This window comes from Artemia sp. Qi Xiang Cuo, chromosome 19 (assembly GCF_049724085.1).
Source record: "Artemia sp. Qi Xiang Cuo chromosome 19, ASM4972408v1, whole genome shotgun sequence".
Taxonomy (NCBI): domain Eukaryota; kingdom Metazoa; phylum Arthropoda; class Branchiopoda; order Anostraca; family Artemiidae; genus Artemia; species Artemia sp. Qi Xiang Cuo.
The window spans coordinates 42,489,838-42,506,506 of record NC_142812.1 but is presented as its reverse complement, the minus strand read 5'-3'; the positions used below and the strand labels follow the sequence as shown (position 1 = coordinate 42,506,506).

General features: G+C 35.1%; 1 protein-coding gene across 1 annotated transcript in view; it reads right to left on the bottom strand.

Moving 5' to 3' along the window:
• The window catches only part of LOC148940863 (uncharacterized), a 226,281-nt gene that overhangs the window by 16,965 nt on the left and 192,647 nt on the right, over positions 1–16,669 (bottom strand). The window lies entirely within an intron of this gene.

Here is a 16,669-nt window from a genome sequence, read left to right as displayed (position 1 = left end):
CAGAGCGCAATTGTTAGATCTGTAAGCATATTTTGACATTTTAAGTTATGTACAAAAAGAAAAAAATAAATAAAGTTGAAAAATTTCGAAGTTTTAAAAAATTTGAATTAAATACTTTTAGGATATCGAATGTCTTTACTGAAAAGACGAAAAATCACACGGAATCCGGCAACTGAGTCTCTCAATCCCCGTAAAGCTCTTTTAAAAGATACAAAAACTACTTATTTAACAAAAAAATTTCGTTTTTAATGACCACCAAGTAAAGAAAAACAACACTGCATTAGGCAACTGAGTCTCTAAAACCCTGTAAATCTCTTAAAAAAGATACAACAAATGACAAACAACTAAATAAAAAACTACACGGAATCAGGCAACTGAGTCTCTCAAACCCTTTAAAGCTCTTTTAAAAGATACAAAAACTACTTATTTAACAAAAAAATTTAATTTTAATGACCACCATTTAAAGAATATACACGCGGAATCAGGCAACTGAGTACCTCAATCCCTTTAAAGCTCTTTAAAATATACAAAAACTACTTATTTAACACAAAAATTTATTTTTTAATGTCCTCCAAGTTAAGAAAAAACACACGGAATTAGGCAACTGAGTCCCTCAAACCCCTTAAAGCTCTTTGAAAAGATACAAAAACTACGGATTTAACACCAATAGTTAGTTTTTAACCAATACTAAGTAAAGAAAAATCACACGGAATTGGGCAACTGAGTCTCTCCATCCCCTTAAAGCTCTTTTAAAACTGTGACAATCTAAAGCCCGACACAGCACTCCTCTCGTGGAACTCAATCCCCATTTAACTCAACCCCCGTGCAACTGAACCCCCTTGTAACTGAACCCCTGTATAACCGAAACCCCCGTGTAACTGAACCCCCTTTAACTGAACTCTCTTGCAACTCAACCCTCCATGCAACCCATCTCCCTCAAAACACTTTTCAGTCATTTTCTCGTACTGTCGTGGAACTCACTTCCCATTTAACTCAACCCCGTGCAACTGAACCCCCTTGTAACTGAATCCCTGTATAACCATCAAACGGAATCAAGCAACTGAGTCTCTCAATCCCCTTATATCTATTTTAAAATATACAAGAGCTACTTATTTAACACACAAATTTAGTTTTTAATGACCATCAAGTCAAGTAAAAACACTCGGAATAAGGCAACAGAGTCTCTCAAACCCTGTAAAGCTATTTTAAAAGATACAAAACTACTTATTTAACACAAAAACTTAATTTTTAATGACCTTTATGTGAAAAAAAACCCCATGTAAATAGGCAACATAGTAACACAATCCCCGTCAAGAACTTTTAAAATAAACAAAAACTAATGCTTGAAAACAAAAATTTCGTTTTTTACTACTTCTAAGTTCCACTCACTCGTGAGACATACTCTCACAATCACCTTCCTGTTCTTATAAAAGTGTGACAAGCTAAACTACGACAAAGCACTACTCTCGTGGAAATCAATCCCCATTTAACTCAACCCCCGTGCAACTGAACCCCCTTGTAACTGAACCCCTGTCTAACCGCAACCCCCGTGTAACTGTACCCCCTTTAACTGAACTCTCATGCAACTCAACCCTCCATGCAACCCATCTCCCTCAAAACCCTTTTCAGTCATTTCTCGAACTCTCGTGGAACTCAATCCCCATTTAACTCAACCCCCGTGCAACTGAATCCCCTTGTAACTGAACCCCTGTATAACCACCACACGGAATCAGGCAACTGAGTCTCTCAAACACCTTAAAGCTATTTTAAAAGATACAAAAACTACTTTTTTAACACAAAAATTTCGTTTTTAATGAACACCAATTAAATAACAACCACAAGGAAGAATGCAACTGAGTCTCTCAAACCCATTAAGTATATATTAAAATAAAAACAAAATAAATATATCAAAACAACATTTATATTTAAATTAACACAAATTAAAGGAAAACCACACGGAATAAGGAAACTGAGTCTATCAAACCCTTTAAATATCTATCAATAGGTAAAAAAACTACTGATATAACACAAAAATTTCGTTTTTAATGACCACCAAGTGAAGAAAAACCACACGGAATTAGGCAACTTAGTCTCTCAATCCCCGTAAAGCTCTTTTAAAAGTTACAATAACTACTTATTTAACACAAAAATTTCGTTTTTAATGACCACCAAGTAATGAAAAAACACGGAATTAGGCAACTGAGTCTCTCAATCCCCGTAAAGCTCTTTTAGAACTTAGACAATCTAAACCACGAAAAAGCACTATTCTCGTGGAAATCCATGCCCATTTAACTCAAGCCCCGTGCACCTGACCCCCCGTGTAACTGTACCCCTGTATAACCGAAACCCCCGTGTAACTGCACCCCTTTTAACTGAAATCTCATGCAACTCACCCCTCCTAGTAACCCATCTCCCTCAAAACCCTTGTCAGTCATTTTCTCGTACTCTCATGGAATTCAATCCCCATTTAACTCGACCACCGAGCAACTGAACCCTCTTGTAACTGAACCCCTGTATAACCACCACACTGAATCAGGCAACTGAGTCTCTCAAACCCCTTAAAGCTCTTTTAAAAGATAGAAAAACTACTTATTTAACACAAAAATTTCGTTTTTAATGACCACCAAGTAAAGAAAAACCACACGGAATCAGGCAACTGAGTCTCTCAAACCCCTTAAAGCTCTTTTAAAAGATAAAAAAACTACTTATTTAACACAAAAATTTCGTTTTTAATGACTACCAAGTATAGTAAATTCACATGGATTTAGGTCAACGAGTCTAACAATCCCTATACATCCCATTTAAAGGAAGCAAAACTTCTTATTTTCCAAAAAAATTTCAATGTTAACTAGCACCAAGAAAACATAACTCTTTTAGACATATAAAACTGCCACTGTAACTCCCCGTGTCGCTAATTTAAAAGTTAGAAAATCTACTTCGTCAACACATATAGTTAATTTTTAATGAGTACCTCTTACGAAAATATCGCACTGAATTATGCGACTGCCTCTCTCAAACCCCGTAAAGCTCCTTTAAAAGTGTGACAAGCTAAACCACGACAAAGCACTACTCTCGTGGACCTCAATTCCCATTTAACTCAACCCCTGTGCCACTGACTCCCCCGTGTAACTGAACCCCTGTATAACCGAAACCCCACGTGCAACTGTATCCCCGTTAACGGAACCCTCGTGCCACTCACCCCTCCATGCAACCCATCCCCCTCAAAACACTTTTCAGCCATTTCTTTTTAAATTGACAATATTTTTCAAACGTTACCACACATCCCAAATAAGATATTTCAGACAACACACACTGAAGAAAGACTAATAAATCAAACTCCTAAAATTCAAAAATAGCAAACCATACACCCCGACTCCTATAATTCAGACAACATCCAGCACCGAACGACTAAGACATCAAATTCCGAAAACTCGAAAATCTAACCCCCTGCACCCTAAAACCTCCGTTTGCGACACCATTCACTTCCAAAAGACGGGAGTCCGGGGAAGGGCTTTGAGGGTCTGAGGGGGGCCCAAGAGGGCTTCGGGGACCTCTGAGGACCGGTGGCTTACATAGCCCAAAGACACACACACAACCCAAAGAAACACAAACAGCCCAAAGAGAGTAACTGTGACAAGCTAAACCATGACAAAGCACTACTCTTGTGAAACTCAAGCCCTATCTAACTCAACCTCGTGCAACTGAACCCTCCATGTAACTAAAATCAAAGTGAACTTTGAAAGATCAAGAGAATGTAACTATGAGAAGTTAAACCACGACAAAGCACTACTCTCGTGGAACTCAATCCCCATTTAACTCAACCCCCCGTGCAACTGAACCCCCCTTGTAACTGGACCCCTGTCTAACCGAAACCCCCGGGTAACTGTAGCCCCTTTAACTGAACCCTTGTGCAACTCAACCCTCCATGCAACCCATCCCCCTCAAAATACTTGAGACATTTCTTTTTAAATTGACAATACTTTTCAAACGTTACTTATGTATTATACAGACCACATCGGCGAGGTAAAGCTAGGTCAAGTCACAATGTCATTCTATCGTTACTTTTCAATTAAGCTATTGAATACCTTCTAGCAATGTCTCTTGTAAGCGTCAAATCTATTAAGTATCTGAGCATGTTCTTTGTATTGTTGATGCAAGCACCCCATTCTTTAATTACCCGTGAGGCATTCTTAACCATCGCAATACCTTTACGCTAATACCTCTTCGCAAAAAAATTCGAAAATCTCGTAAACTAAAGAAGTAATTACATAACTGTTGATAGCTCCATCATTAATCTCCAATACTGTAAATACACAACTCATTTTTTTCCTCTATTAATATCCTTGAAAATAAAAACTATTTTCTTTTAATTCAATTCTCTTACTAATATTAATTGTAAATAAAACTATTCCTTTAAGTTTTTTTTTTTAGAAAAACGACCAATCAAGTTATTATATTGGACTAGCCACCAACTTTCTCTAATCGACTGACACACAAAAAATCGATGTCATAATAAAAAAAACATGTCTAGCAACCCATAAAGAGTTCATTGTAATAGTCTAATGACCCTGGTAACCCAATTATTTGAAAATATACACGCGTATCAATGTATCAGGCTTGTGATAGTGCATGTAAGTTTTCTATCTATTACACTTTTTACCATATTATTGTAGGCGTGACTGTACTATTGAATTTAAGTTTTCAATCTATTATGCCCTTACTACTAATGAAGTTCGTCTTCCAGATATTTCTGTTCAAAAAATTTCTGTCGAAAGTTTTAAAAATAACAAATAACAGTGCTGAACTCACTTGAGAAATATGTTTCTCAAGAAACATTTGCTTCCACATAATATTTCTCAACTGAACAGCACTGCTCGGTTCGTACGATATGTTCCGTTTGAAATTCTAAGTATAATCGCTAGAAAAACAAACAAATTGAAGCCTAGTGTAGGCTTTAAGTAAGAGCAAAAGTTTTTTTTTACTTGTTTTGCGTTAATTTTTACTTTTGCTTTACACTGGGTCAAAAGCAATAAATTATTATTGCTAAAAAAAAAAATCCTAAATCAAGCTAATTTTGCATTTACTTTACTTCTGCAGGGTAAGACGTGGACTATCTATGGCGCAAAGGTAGCAGTTTTTTTTATACATGTTATAAATTAAATACATTAAATATATGTTAAATCATCAAAGTTCGCCCCCCCCCCCATGTCCCTTTTCCACACTCTATGGTAGCATTCAACAATTGGTATAATCGGGGTGAGAGGTGAGTGTTGGTGCCAACTAAGCATTTGGGGGTGTGGGGGGCCACGCGATGATGTCTGGGGTGTGTCTTGAGGTATTTGTGTCTTTATTAATTACAAGGAGTGAGTGTGTGATTTTGGAAGCACCAAGAGAGTACATCTTTCTTTGTAGTGGTGGCTCTCTGAGCAAATGAGAAGCAAAGAAATCACGTTATTAGTATTCTTATTCTCTTATGTTTATTTCTTGGCGCGAAAAACTATTTAGATAGGTCAGAAATTTGGAAAAAAAATCATTTAGACCCTAAATTTTGAAAAACAATGAATGACGTCACATTCATGTGCGCTTCTCATGATTCTGTTTTCTTTATTAGTCTTCACAGGGTAACCGGCGTTTACCTCCCGGAACCCCCCCCCCTGGAAAATACACTCCGCGGAAAATAACCCCTTGAAAATACCCCCATGGAAAATAAGGTTTTCCAAATTTGAGAATTTTATTTGAGTTTGTTTTATTTCCCATAGGTGGAAGCAATTTTGGTACCTGGGTATTACGTGCCACTCATTCAAGTTTACGCTGTATAAAAGCGTAAACTTGAACAAACCGGTTTCTTCAATAGTTTCTTTCAGCTTAGCATGAGACAAGACAAAGACAAGTGACAGAATAGATGGGAAATAAAAAATTTGGGCTATATATTTGTACATGAGGGGGGGGGGCAAAGTATTTAGACAGTTTGAAGTCAAAAAACAATTCTATATGCAAATATATAGCCCAAATTTGTTTCTTAAGTAACAAAGAAACTAACGAACAAACCGACCTGTTTTCGAGTTTTAAACAGAGTAAACTTGAGTGAGTGGCGTATAATACACAAGAACCGGAATTCTTCACGGAGAGACGGATATCTCGGTATTATTTAAAAACGATCGGAAATTAAATTAACAACAAACAAGTTTTCTCAACTGAAAGTAAGAAGCAACATCAAAACTTAAAACAAACAGAAATTATTACGTATATGAAAGGAGTTGCCCCTTCCACAAGGCCTTGCTCTTTACGCTAAAGTTTTGACTTTTTGTCCTAATTCTTTAAGAACGATTCCTGAAACACAGTGACCATTTAAGTAGAATAATAAGTTTTGTTTTAAAATCACATAAGAAAAAACTTTAGCGTAAAGAGCGAGGTCTGGAGGAGGAGGCAACCCCTATCATATACGTAATAATTTCTGTTCGTTTTAAGGTTTGATGTTGCTCCTTACTTTCAGTTCAAAAACTTGTCGTTTTTTTTTATTTAATACTTAAAGATAGTATTTGCTAATGGGAAACACACTGAACAAGTTTTTTAAATAAAAGTAAACAGCCTATTATAAATTAAAAAATCTTCAAAGTAAAAACTATGGAGTCTACGGGATTTCCCGCGGGGGGGGGGGGTCCGCGGGCGATTTTTTTCCGTGGGAGGATATTTTCCAGGGGGAATTTTCTGGGAGTAAACGCCTAGAACCGTTTACAGACCTGCTTAGCACAATAGATAGCGGGCCGGACTTCTAATCCAAAGATGACGGGCTAGACAGTAGTCAAATTTTTTATTGGAATGCTTTTTCCATAGTTAAATTTTCCCAAAATTTCTAAAATGAATGACTCACAAATACTTGGAATGATAATAATAAATTTGCTGAAGATGAGGGTCTGTACTGAATATTTTAAAGACCACATTACAATTTAATTCGGTTGTTGATTGTATAGAAAAATTACTCAGTATAAATCACTGTAGATAGATATATACAGTAGAATCATTTCCATCTCAACCATTCTACAAGGCCGGACCGAGATGCAAATGTTCCGGAGAACGTAAAAACATAAGCAACATTAGATTTTTTCAGGGTAGACAAGTCAGATTTCTCGTGACCGCGAAACTTGGCTTCAAACTTTGTAACACTAAATTTTAAGTTAATTTATTCCAATACATATATAAAAATCAATAATTAGTAGTATAATGTTATTATTAGATGTTTTTGAAATTACAAGTAGGTTGCAAACTCTCGAGTTGGTTTCAAAGGAATTTTGAGAAAGTTTCTGTGAGAATACGTGTTCCAGGGTTCTCATTTGATCTGCCATCAGCGTTCCGATGGACGAGGACGTACGAGTATATGGGCGGAGCTTTTATACGCGCCAAGACTGTAGTAGCCAAATATTACTGAGTGGTGATTCTCCTGTATATTATTTATATACAGTAGTATAAATATACAAAAAGTTTTGCCACGTAAAATAAAATGAAACTGAAGTTCTTACAAAAACTGTCTTTCTTTTCATCGAGCGAAGCTCGGTCTCCTAGTATTTCAAACAATCTTTAACAAATTACTTTCTTTAACCTTTATCTTACTCTGCCATAATAAATCAACCTCCAAAAACACGAAAAGAAGAATTAAAAGAAATAAAATAGAAAAATAAATCCTACAGGATATTCTACACTATATATTCTAACGGTATTTTGGAATAAAAGCTGAATATTCCAGAATTCTTTCATTTCTCCATTCTCTTTATTTGTGTTACTCTCAACTTGGCTGGTCAATTTACATGCGGAGAGCTTCTCAAGGGGGGGAGGCATTGTCCGTGAGAGATTTCCCGCGGGAAAGGGAGAGGGGATTTTCTGATGGAAGTTTCTAAGGGGTTTTGCTAGAGGGAGTATACACCGGACCCATGTTTATGTCCAAAATTTGCTTCACTGAACAAAGCTTGGTCCCCTGGTACTTCAGCATTAATCCGACTGAAGTTCATTTTTTGTCAATTTTAAAGTAAGGTAATTAAAGTCAATTTTGTAATAAATGAAAAATAAATGTAATAATGGGTAAAATCAGTGAGGGGAAAACATTCATATTAGACATACATAAAATTATGTAGCAAGATATGATCCTGAAGCAACATAGAAAATTGATATACGTTATTTATTGAACTAATTTTTATGATAATTGAAAATACTGAAAATTAATGAATTTAATACGAAAAGAGGAACAATATATACCGCCAACACACCAACCAGTTCGTTTCAATAACATAACTCCGCAGCGGCTCCATACGTAGTTCAAATTCAACCAGAAATATTATAGCATCATCAGGGAGTTGGCTTACCACACGTATAATAATCATTTAGATGCAAACAAGAACATGAGAAAGACGTTTAATGTAAAAAATAAGCGAATAGCTCTTATCAGGATACTAGAAAGATGAGTAAAAATGACTATTTCCGAACCTGAATCCTACAAAACCAAAATAAAAACTGAGGAACGACTCTGCAAATAAGAACTACTGAAAATTGACACCCCCCCTCTTGATATTTAGGAATTCTTATATTTTTCAAGTAATTCATATATTTCTTGCATGTTTTTAAAACGGCCCCCTTCCCAAAAAAAAGAAAAAAGAACAAATCCTGTGTCTGTGTCTAATAAATCATCTAATAAGTGCTAGCCAGTAGATACCTATATATAACTCGTGACTACACCACGTGGTTTATGGTTTTCTCAGTGAGAATGAAAAAACAGGAATTTTCTCACTTGTAAAAACAGGAACTTTGTCACATTTATGGTTGTTTTCACGGATGGTTATGTGTGTTGGTCAATTTATTGATGTTTTTCTCGGATGTCAACATCAAATTATGGATGTTTTATGGTTTTTGTCAGTGAGAATTTGAAAAACAGGAATTTTCTCACATTTATGTCTGTTTTTTTGGATGGTTATGTGTCTTGATCGATTTATTTGATGTTTTTCATGGATTTTGTCAGTGAGAATTTGAAAAACAGGAACTTTCTCACATTTATTTCTGTTTTTATGGTTTTTGTCAGTGAGAATTTGAAAAAACAGAAGCTTTCTCACTGAGAAAACCATAAACCACGTGGTCCTGTCAGCATTTTGAATGCTGATGGGATACCAAATATAGGCATGGATTTCTGAGAAATTGATTGCGTAATCAATTGGGACTTTGGAACACCTGTGCTGTCTGTCATTAATCAAATTGTTTCCGGGCAAAGTTTAATAATGTCTGACAGGTACTGTCAACATTTCTCCAGGAATAGATCCAAGTCATTAATGTCTTTACCTCGGAAACAACTCTTTTAGTCGAACTCCAAAGATATTAATAACCAAACGTCATGGAAACAATTCTCCAAGAAACATCTTAGCGATGAATTGTTTTAGTGCGGGAATCAGGTTTCTTATTAATTTGAAATGCGTTAGCGCAGAGATGCCAGAAACAAAAGGAACACGCTGAAATTACGTTTAGGGAGTATTTGGGCGAAACTGTTTTAGACAGGTTATGGAATTATTTCGGCGAAACAGTTAGAGACATTCTAAAAGATGATTATAGAAGAGAATTTGAGGGTGAAACTCTGCGGTCGTTATAATACACAAGTTTCATTTGAACAGTGTCGTGAGGTCCTCTACCCCAACCCCAAAGGGTTCCGATCCCCACCACCCCCACCCTGAAGGAAGCGCGCGGTCCTCAAAGGTCCCCCAAGCTCCCAAAGAGCCCCCGCCCCCCAAACGCCCTCCTCAGACCCTCAAAGGCCCTCCCCTGGTCCTCAAGGGCCCCCCAGACCCCCAAAGGTCCCCCGGACCCCAAACGCTCTCCTCAGACCCCCGGACCCCAAATGCCCTCCCCCAGTCCTCAAAGGTCCCCCGGAACCGAGAAGCGCCGCGGGCCAGGAAAGCGCCGCATGGGGATGCGCCGCAGGGGGTCCGGGGGGTCCGGGGGGCCCTTTGGGGGTCCGGGGGCCCTTTGAGGACCAGGGGAGGGCCTTTGAGGGTCTGAGGAGAGCGTTTGGGGTCCAGGGACCTTTGGGGGTCTGGGGGGCCCCTTGAGGACCAGAGCCCGGGGGACCCTTGAGGACCGGGGGAGGGCCTTTGAGGGTCTGAGGAGGGCGTTTGGGGGGCTGGGGCTCTTTGGGAGCTTGGGGGACCTTCGAGGATCGTGCGTGTCGTTCGGGGTTGGGGTGGTGGGGATCGGAACCCTTTGGGGTTGGGGCAGAAGACCTCACAACACTGTTCAAATGAAACTTGTGTATTATAACGACCGCAGAGTTTCACCCTCAAATTCTCTTCTATAATCATCTTTTAGAATGTCTCTAACTGTTTCGCCGAAATAATTCCATAACCTGTCTAAAACAGTTTCGCCCAAATAATCCCTAAACGTAATTTCAGCGTGTTCCTTTTGTTTTTGGCATCTCTGCGCTAACGCATTTCAAATTAATAAGAAACCTGATTCCCGCGCTAAAACAATTCATCGCTAAGATGTTTCTTGGAGAATTGTTTCCATGACGTTTGGTTATTAATATCTTTGGAGTTCGACCAAAAGAGTTGTTTCCGAGGCAAAGACATTAATGACTTGGATCTATTCCTGGAGAAATGTTGACAGTACCTGTCAGACATTATTAAACTTTGCCCGGAAACAATTTGATTAATGACTGACAGCACAGGTGTTCCAAATTCCCAATCGATTACGCAATCAATTTCTCAGAAATCCATGCCTATATTTGGTGTCCCGTCAGCATTAAAAATGCTGACAGGACCACGTGGTTCATGGTTTTCTCAGTGAGAAAGTTCCTTTTTTTTAAAATTCTCACCGACAAAAACCAAAAAAACATAAAAAAATGTGAGAAAGTTACTGTTTTTCAAATTCTCACTGACAAAATCCATGAAAAACATCAAATAAATCGATCAACACACATAACCATCCATGAAAACAGACATAAATGTGACAAAGTTCCTGTTTTTCAAATTCTCACTGACAAAAACCATAAAACATCCATAATTTGATGTTGACATCCGAGAAAAACATCAATAAATTGACCAACACACATAACCATCCGTGAAAATAACCATAAATGTGACAAAATTCCTGTTTTTCCAAGTGAGAAAATTCCTGTTTTTTCATTCTCACTGAGAAAACCATAAACCACGTGGTGTAGTCACGAGCTATATATAGGTATCTACTCTAGCCTTCTCTATAATTTATTACTTACAGTTATTGATACTATACCAGATTGGCTTGCATTGTAGTAAGTCTTAAGAATATCGTATTTTTCATCGATCAGTCGTAGAATTTCGGGTACTGGAACAAAATCCCTTTTGTTTGGATTGATCACATGTATATAAAGAAGGCACCTGAAAAAATACGCTTATTTGATATCAACACATAAAAGGACAACAAATTATACAGTCCTACCTCAACACAGAGAGGGAGATCGATAGAGTTCCGCCCTCCTCGCGCTTCATTTCCAGATCGGCCCTGAAGGTCTATATTCCAGAAATGATAGACAAAAATGGCAAAATAATAAACTGTCTTGACCTCCCTGAGACCCTGACAAAAGACTCCAATGAAAAACAATATTCTGATATCCCCACTCATTCTAAAAAAAACTATAATTATATAAAAAAAAATATATAATAATATAATTATAAAAAACTATAATTATATAAAAGAAATAGTACTCTATTTTCCACCATAAGAGTATAGTCCGTCTATTGAATTTGCTTGCGCCCCTATACCAAACAGGTTCTTCTAGTAGGTAAAGATTTCTACAGGTCATCACACCTTTGCCAAGAGATTAAACCAGTATTGTCTATAACTTAATTTTCGTTGGTTAAACTTCCGATGGTTAAGAAAGCGTAACTGTTAATTAAAGTATGAGAAATGGGATGCTATAATTAGAATGATTTTAAGTTGAAACATTGTGACGTAAAAATAACTCAATTATTTGCTTGCGTGTATAGGAATTCCCGTGTTATTTGCTTGCTTGTATTTTGTGTTAAAATAAGTAGTTTTTATATCTTTTAAAAGAGATTTAAGGGGTTTGAGAGACTCAGTTGCCTAATTCCGTGTGATTTTTCTTTACTTGATTGTCATTAAAAACTAAATTTTTGTGTTAAATAAGTAGTTTTTATATCTTTTAAAAGAGCTTTAAGAGGATTGAGAGAGTCAGTTGCATAAGTCCGTGTGATTTTCGTTTACTTGGTGGTCGTTAAAAACGAAATTTTTGTGTTAAATAAGTAGTTTTTGCATCTTTTAAAAGAGCTTTACGGGGATTGAGAGACTCAGTTGCCCGATTCCGTGTGGTTTTTCTTTAATTGGTGGTCGTTAAAATCGAAATTTTTGTGTTAAATAAGTAGTTTTTTTATCTTTTAAAAGAGCTTTACGGGGATTGATAGACTCAGTTGCCGGATTCCATGTGGTTTTTCTTTCCTTTTTTGTAATGTTGTTTATCTTTTAAAATACATTGACAGTGTTTGAGAGACTCAGTTGACTGATTCCGTTTGTCTTTTCTTTACTTGATTTTCATTAAAAAAGTTATTTTTGTGTTAAATAATTAGTTTTTTTATATTTTAAAATAGATCTAAGGGTTTTGAGAGACTCAGTAGAATGATTCCTTGTGATTTTTCTTTAATTGGTTGTCATTAAATAAGAAATTTTTTTGTTAAATAATTAGTTTTTTGTATCTTTTAAAATAACTTTACGGGGTGTGAGAGAATCAGTTGCCGGATTCCATGTGGTTTTTCTTTACTTGGTAGTCATTAAAAACGAAATTTTTGTGTCTTAAATAAGTAGTTTTTGTATCTTTTAAAATATCTTTAAAGGGATTGATATACTCAGATGCCGGATTCCATGTGGTTTTTCTTACTTGATGGTCATTAAAAACGAAATTTTTGTGTTAAATAAGTAGTTTTTGTATCTTTTAAAAGAGCTTTACCGGGATTGAGAGACTCAGTTGCCTCATTCCGTGTGGTTTTCCTTTACTTGGTGGTCATTAAAAACGAAATTTTTGTGTTAAATAAGTAGTTTTTGTATCTTTTAAAAGAGCTTTACTGGGATTGAGAGACTCAGTTGCCGGATTCAGTGTGGTTTTTCTTTACTTGATGGTCATTAAAAACGAAATTTTTGTGTTAAATAATTAGTTTTTGTATGTGTTAAATAAGTAGTTTTTGTATCTTTTAAAAGAGCTTTACAGGGTTTGAGAGACTAAGTTGCCTAATTCAGTGTGGTTTTCCTTTACTTGGTGGTCATTAAAATCGAAATTTGTGTGTTAAATAAGTAGTTTTTGTATCTTTTAAAAGAGCTTTACGGGGATTGAGAGACTCAGTTGCCGGATTCCGTGTGGTTTTTCTTTACTTGATGGTCATTAAAATCGAAATTTTTGTGTTAAATAAGTAGTTTTTGTATATTTTAAAAGAGCTTTACGGGGATTGAGAGACTCAGTTGACGGATTCCGTGGGGTTTTCCTTTACTTGGTGGTCATTAAATACGAAATATTTGTGTTAAATAAGTAGTTTTTTTATCTTTTAAAAGAGCTTTACGGGGACTGAGAGACTCAGTTGCCGGATTCCGTGTGGTTTTTATTTACTTGATGGTCATTAAAAACGAAATTTTTGTGTTTAATAAGTAGTTTTTGTATATTTTAATAGAGATTTAAGGTGTTTGAGAGACTCAGTTGCCTGATTCCGTGTGGTTTTTCTTTACTTGGTGGTCATTAAAAACGAAATTTTTTGTGTTAAATAAGTAGTTTTTGCATCTTTTAAAAGAGCTTTACGGGGGATTGAGAGACTCAGTTTTACCTTGTCACAGTTACATTTTCTTGATATATCACACTTCATTGTGAATATCTTTCGTTGAAATGCAAGAGTTGGAATATTTCAGTAGTGTTTGGTTGTGGTTTACCTTGTCACAGTTACATTTTCTTGATTTTTCAAAGTTCATTTTGAATTTCTTTCGTTGAAATGTAAGAGTTGGAATATTTCAGTAGTGATTGGTTGTGGTTTACCTTGTCACAATTACATTATCTTGATTTTTCAAAGTTCATTTTGAATTTCTTTCGTTGAAATGAAAGAGTTGGAATATTTTAGTAGTGTTTGGTTGTTGTTTACCTTGTCACAGTTACATTTTCTTGATTTTTCAAAGTTCATTTTGAATTTCTTTCGTTGAAATGCAAGAGTTGGAATAGTTCAGTAGTGTTTGGTTGTGTTTTAACTTGTCACAGTTACATTTTCTTGATTTTTCAAAGTTCATTTTGAATTTCTTTCGTTGAAATGCAAGAGTTGGAATATTTCAGAAGTGTTTGCTTTTGGTTTACATTGTCACAGTTACATTTCATGATTTTTCAATGTTATTTTTGAATTTATTTCGTTTAAATGCAAGAGTTGGAATTTTTCAGCAGTGTTTGGTCGTGGTTTAGCATGTCAGAGTTACATTCTCTTGATTTTTCAAAGTTCATTTTGAATTTCTTTCGTTGAACTGCAAGAGTTGGAATATTTCAGTTGTGTTACTTTTAGGGTTTACTTGTCACCATTACAGTATAATGATTTGTATTAGGTCATTTTGAATTTCTGTCGCTGAACAGCAAGAGTTGGAATATTTCAGTAGTGATTGGTTGTGGTTTACCTTGTCACAGTTACACTTTCTTGATTTTTCAAAGTTTATTTTGAATTTCTTTTGCCGAAATGCAAGATTTTGACTATTTCGGTAGGGTTTGCTCACGGTGGACCGTATGGAAGTTACATTTTACTATTTTTTCAGAGAAAATTTTGAATATCGTTCGTTGAAAAGCAAGAGTTGGACTATTTCAGAAGTGTTTGTCTGTGTTTTTACGTGTCAGAATTAAATTTTCATGATTTTTAAAAGTTCATTTTGAATGTCTTTCTTTTACATGCAAGATTTGTACTATTTAAGAAGTGTTTGGTTGTGTTTTAAATTGTCACATTTACATTTTCTTTATTTTTCAAAGTTCATTTTGAATTTATTTCTTTGAAATTCAATAGTTGGAATATTTCAGTAATGTTTGGTTGTTGTTTATATTGTCACACTTACATTTTCTCTATTTTTAAAATTTCAATTTTAATTTTATTAATTTTAATTTAAAGTTTTTTAATAGTTCATTATTTTTTGTTTTTGTTTTCAATTGTAAAATTTAAAGTTTATTGATTTTTCAAAGTTCATTTTGAATTTCTTTCGTTGAAATTCAAGAGTTGGAATATTTCAGTAGTGTTTGGGTGTGGTTTACAATGTCACAGTTAAATTTTATTTATATTTCCAAAGTTCATTTTTAATTTCTTTAGCTGAAATGCAAGAGTTGGAATATTTCAGTAGTGTTTTTTTGTGGTTTACCTTGACACAGTTAATTTTTATTGATTTTTCAATGTTCATTTTTAATTTCTTTCTATGATATGCAAGAGTTTTTATATATAAGTATTTTTTTGTTATGTTTTAAAGTGTCACAGTTACATATAATTTATTTTTCAAAGTTCATTTTGAATTTCTTTCGCGCAAACGCAAGAGTTGGAATATTTCAGTAGTGTTTGGTTGTGGTTTACCTTGTCACAGTTACATTTTATTGATTTTTCAAAGTTCATTTTGTATTTCAGTAGTTTTTTGTTGTGTTTTACAATTTCACAGTTACATTTTCTTGATTTTTCAAAGTTCATTTTGAACTTCTTTCGCTGAAATGAAAGAGTTGGAATATTTCAGTAGTGTTTGGTTGTGGTTTACCTTGTCACAGTTACATTTTCTTGATTTTTCAAAGTTCATTTTGAATTTCTTTCGCTGAAATGCAAGAGTTGGAATATTTCAGTAGTGTTTGGTTGTGGTTTACCTTGTCACAGTTACATTTTCTTGATTTTTCAAAGGTCATTTTGAATTTCATTCGCTGAGATGCAAGAGTTGGAATATTTCAGTAGTGTTTGGTTGTGGTTTACCTTGTCACAGTTACATTTTCTTGATTTTTCAAAGTTCATTTTGAATTTCTTTCACTAAAATGCAAGAGTTGGAATATTTCAGTGTCACAGTTACATTTTCTTGATTTTTCAAAAGTTCATTTTGAATTTCTTTCGTTGAAATGCAAGAGTTGGAATATTTCAGTAGTGTTTGGTTGTGGTTTACCATGTTAAAGTTACATTCTCTTGATTGTATAATGTTTATTATTGAATTTCATTTATTGAAAATTATTATCGATACTATTTAACAAATGTTTGGTTGTAGAATAAACTGTCAAGTTGACAAGTTCATTATTATTCTATTATCATATAGTATTACATAAGCAGAAAATACATAGAATTATTATTTCAGTAGTGCTTGGTTATGGTTTACCTTGTCACAGTTACATTTTCTTGATTTTTCAAAGTTAATTATGATTTTCTTTTTATGAAGTGCAAGAAATGGAAGATTTCAGTAGTGTTTGTTTGTGGTTTACCTTGTCACAGTTACATTTTCTTGATTTTTCAACGTTAATTTTCAATTTCTTTCATTGAAATGCAAGAGTTGGAATATTTAAGTAGTGTTTGGTTGTGGTTTACCTTGTCACAGTTACAATTTCTTGATTTTTCAAAGTTCATTTTGAATTTTTTTCGTTGAAATGCAAGAGTTGGAATATTTCAGTAGTGTTTGGTTGTGGTTTACCTTGTCACAG